Genomic DNA, 5,206 nt, shown 5'->3' on the forward strand with positions numbered 1-5,206 from the left:
CAATCTCTAAGTGTGACTTTTCTTGCAACAACGACCCTAAGAGATGAAGGAACTTCTCTTGGAGAGGGCTGTAGCCAGCCTAACAGTGTTTGTGAACTCAGAAACGAAGATATCAGGGATCAAATCTAAGCTCTGCTTCCTAGGAGTGTGACTTGAGTTTACTCAATTATTTTTACTCTCAGTTTCCTTATCTGTAAAAGGAGAAACAATACTCACCTCACAGGGTTGTCGAATTAACTGAGATAATGCCCCGGAATAAATACACACCTTTGTGGAACTCTTTGTGTCAATGCTATTTTGTGGGATCTGAGAAGGACCTCCCTTCCCCTGATTCTTCTTTTGAAAAGAGTATCACAAGGTTCCAGGATAATTTCTTTTTTTTTTTTTTCAGGGTAATTTCAAATTGACTTTCTCATGATCTGTATCGTGTCATCTATGTTTAGACATTTTCACACTTTCATCCAAAAACATTTTGGGTGTTCTTCCTTTAAGAAACATATACTTTCCTCCACACATATTTTTGCATGTTACAAACTGTCTCAATGTGCAAATTATTTCCTTGAAATAATTGGCACTTTGGTGCCCATGATGGGCAGCGGTGATTCAACTGAAAGTTCAAGAAAGAGATTTCAGACAAACTGCAGGGATGAGGCTGGGGAGGAGGTGGTCTTCAGAATCCACTGTGATGTATGAGAGGATGAAATGAATGTCAAAGAGGCTTAAGTGCTCAGAATTCTGGTACCAAGTTCGGCTGGAGATCCTCATTTTGCCTTCAGGAAGGGGTCTGGGCAGGAAACAAGTGTCTAATGGTGGTAACAAGTTTTTCAATTCCTATGGCATATGCCCTCAGAAAGCTGGCTTATCCATGCCCCCCATCCCCCACCCCTACAACCCCCCACCCCTTCAAAAGAAAGGGGTAGGGGAGCTGAAAAACACTTGGCACAGGTGCAAGAAAGCTGAAAACGTCTGGCAGAGCTTGCAGGCGTCTTTTTCCACTCGGCACCAAATGTTTTACAGTCTTCGTGAGCCCATATAGATCCTGGCTTCTGCCCAGTCGTTTGTTTGAAACTGTAGGCTCCGAGAAAAAGGCTCCACACTGCAGCTGGCCTTTAAACCGTATTTTATAGGGGAGAGTGTTCAGGGTACAATTGGAATGAAGAAAGCTTGCCTTTGACGTTGGACGTAAAAGTAACAGATTGGAGTGGGGTGGAGCTAACGCTAAGGAATTGTTGGTCTGTTCATTTTCCCAATGAAGACTAAGCTTTTGGAAATTTCACCTCAATCTCAATGATTTCACAGGCTAATTTATAGCGAGCTCCCCCCCCCCCATGTGACTTTAGCCCAATTTAGCTCAATTTTACTCAAACATAAATCTAACGGTTTCAAGTAATGGAGATAGCAGAATCGTTCTTAGAGATGTAAATTTTTCGCTAATTTAGGGCAACTGTGGCTTAGCTCCCACCTACACACAAGTTCATTATGAATGAACATTTAGCTATTTAACATTTAACTATTTGTTAACCTCCTTGTAGCTTTTTTGTTTGTTTGTTTGTTTCCTAACACATTTATGATTCATAATTTCAAATGACTAATGACTAATTAGATTTTTGGTAACTGTATTAATGATGCAAAAGAAAAAGACACCAACAAAAGAGTTAATCAATACCGAAATTCGAATGTTAAATGTCCCTTTTTCTGACAGTTTAGGGAAAAATAGGCATTTGAGTCCTCAGGCCTTTGGTTGTAAATAATAACTATTCTTTATTGAATAGCTGCTAAATGTCAGCCACTCTCCTAAATTCTTCCCAGGCACTTTTTCATTTTATCTTTAGTAAAACTATGTGGTCTGATTATGATCTCCGTGTTCCAGGTGAGGAAACTGAGGCTTCGAAAATTTAAGTAACTTGCTCAAAGAGATTATTATAAATGTGCATTATGGATTTATTTGTCTGGTCCTTTTAAAAAAGTTTTCAGAAACCATGAACAAAATATTCCACAATTCTCAGAGTAAATGTTACAGCCACTTCTCTATTCTCAGTGACTTGCATAAAATGACTTATCCTGGAAAAAAGTTAAAGATAATCCTGACACCTCAAGAGCAGGAAGTTTCTCAGAGATCAAGATATTTCTTTTTCAAATGAGGAATTATCAAATATGCAACTGAATATCTGACTTAACTAATTAGTTAATATGGAAGTTATAGGCTCTTTATTATTTTGAGAACAGCTTTCTCTGAAATTCAGCAGATACCCAGTGACCCCCTGGGGTGCCAGAATTGTGACATAAGTTAGTCATCACGTAAGCAGCGTAATAGGAATGAAACCCCCTAAAGTTATGAATCTATTCTATTCTATGAACAACATCATTAATAAGTGAGCATTTTCTAGTTCTCAAATTGAGAGCAGTTAAAGAAAAATAAAATAGGAACATATATTTAGAGGAATGGAAAGATGGAGAAAGAGGGAGCAAGTCACATGCTATGAAACAAAGAAAAAGATAAGAAGGGAATGTTTCACTACTTCCTTGTGGCAGAATCAAAATCTTTTGGATGTCGTGTTGAAAAGATTCCCAAATCTTAGTTCTGTGAGCTAAAGCAGATGGATGCTCCAAGTTGGTGCACATTCCTGTTTGAAGCAGTGTGGTTGCAAAGATGGGATGGGTCATTTGATTATCTCTGAAAAACTGTCTTGTGCGACTATATAAAGGAATTATAACACCCAATGAAGTTCATCATCTATAATGCTTTACAAATGTTAAATAGATGCTCAAACTAATAATTCAGATATATTCACCCTTATTGATAAGCAGGGTTTTTAGTTAATATATATTTGGAAAATGCTGAGTTAAATACATATGTGCTGGTTATTTTTACTGCAGGACTTCTCAGAGCCTTTAATATGCCGTAGGAGTTTCCAAGAAAGAGTAATATTATACTACTTGATTTTAGAATGCTTCTTCCACAGAGTACCTGCTTGAAACTACTGTGCTGCCAAACAGCCTTAGGAAAATGCTGGAGTACTATAACTTAGATAAAGAAGGGTCTTATTTTTAAATTGTATTTAGAATAATTGTGGCTAAACTCCCACTTACATAGAAGCTCATTTGAAGGATTTTATCACAGTTAACTCTTTTCCTTTCTCCCTTTCTTTAGTTCTCTTTGGTTTCTTATTGTGCTCATAGCATACAATTCCTAAGGATTAATAACTAATTAGAATTTTAGACAACCATAAATTAAAGATGTAAAAGAAAAAATTAAAACAGTAGGGTAAGTCAAAACTGAAATTTGGAGTTTCAGCTCCCACTGAATAATTTAGCTGTAAGCACTTGCTAGAATAACTATGTGCAATTATGTCACCTTTATGGGGAATCCTTAGGAAGAATCTTGAAATGGAGCCTGAGATACCTCTTGGCACACCATATTTTACTTCTCAAGTTGTCAGATGAGACTAATGTGTTGTGTACTGTTCTGAAATATGTTGGGCCAAGTTTGCTGTGCCCTTTTCCTGTAAGACAGGGCTGTCTACACCAAAGGAGAATGCTAGCACATGCAAATCCCCTGCTGAGACCCTTTCTGATTAGGTGTAAAATTGCATGTCTTTTGATGTCTAGACCTCCATCAATAGATTGCAGAAAAACTTGTTCTATTGTATCCCAAACAGAAGTGGTTTACTTTGAAGCTGATGAAATGTAAGCATCTGGGGTCCTCTCTTCTGCTGAGCCCCTTTCAACATGTTAATGTTTTTATAACATTGCAATATTAAGATATTTTTGCATACTTGTTTCATAAAAAGATTCTCCCAAGTTTTAAGCATCAAGCTTCTCAAAATGTGGATCTGCCCCATCTCAAAGAAAGCCTTAATTGGATTTTACCACAAAAAGTGGGGCCATACTAATATTTCATCCATAGCACACATCTAACTACAGACAACGTAATAAAAAAGCTCAAAACAGCCCTTCCACATACTGGAATGTTCACCTGAACATTTCAGCTGTAGCCGTGAGTGTCCGTTCAGTCTTTTCTCTTCTGTAATTATAGGGCCATACCAGATTTGGGGGCCTAGAACTGAAGTTTCCCACCCATCTCTAGGCAGAGGGTTGAAAACTTTCCAGAAAATGTCTGGATATTGTATAAGCTTTACAGGACAATAGAGAGCATGAGTAACCCCTAGGTTGTCTTTGGCACTTGCTTTTTGAAAGCTCTCTTTTCATGATGAATAAAAGAATCAGGTTTGGCAGATCCAGATTACACCATCTAAAGTCAACTTCTAACTGCTCTTTTAAACTTTTCCATGGGATATTCGAGTAGGAGATGCCATAGTCATGACCCACCACTGCCAATAGCTTACAATGTGACCTGCAGAGACCTCTTCACTCCATCATTAACTCAATACTCTCATCTGAAACACAGAGAGATCCTTTCCTCATCACCATGCATGGTTCCCAAAGCTCTGTATATTCTAATAACTAGAGGATTTATTAAAACTATGGTTTTCCTTTCCTCTTATAACCATATATTCATCAATTGGAAAATAAAAATCCTGATAATGTTCTCCTCATATTCAATAATAGAAGTTTTATTTTGAAAAATGATAGTTTATTTTGGAAAAAAAAAAAAAGAGAGAGAAAAACTAATAGTTTCCTAATAGTTGGAAAGCATTTAATTGGCATCAGCGAGTTGAAGGGTTGTTAGAAGGAGTATCAGAAATTGAATCTCTTGGACCTTTCTTCGCCAAATTATGACATTATCAACACAGAAGAGCCCCTAAGAAGCTTCCATGGTGATATAAGAAACAAATGTCACCGGTATGTCACCAATAAGTTTAGCAGTACTCATGGAGTATGATCATAAAACAACTTTATATTTGTTTCTCATCATCCTTTATATTTATTTATCAGAAGGCGTCCTTCCCCGGTGTTTGAATACAAACTCAGGGAGACCCCATGACATTCTGTTTACTCTTTAGCAAAAAACAGCTCTGAAGTCATAAACACAGTCTCAATTCATAACTTAGTTGGAGCAATAATAACCATAGTTCTGACTTTTATTCAGTCGATGTCTTCTCTTGCTCTAATGAATGACTGCTGTGTGAACTGGCTGCTAGAGAAGAGGTATGTGGGTCTTTTATGTTTCTCAAGCTACCATTTTTCCTTCTCAACTTGAGCATTCATTGTGATTTCTGACTTCACCAAGGCTAAAGGGGTTGAG

The sequence above is a fragment of the Pteropus vampyrus genome, unplaced genomic scaffold, assembly GCF_000151845.1.
Source record: "Pteropus vampyrus isolate Shadow unplaced genomic scaffold, Pvam_2.0 Scaffold41, whole genome shotgun sequence".
Classification (NCBI taxonomy): domain Eukaryota; kingdom Metazoa; phylum Chordata; class Mammalia; order Chiroptera; family Pteropodidae; genus Pteropus; species Pteropus vampyrus.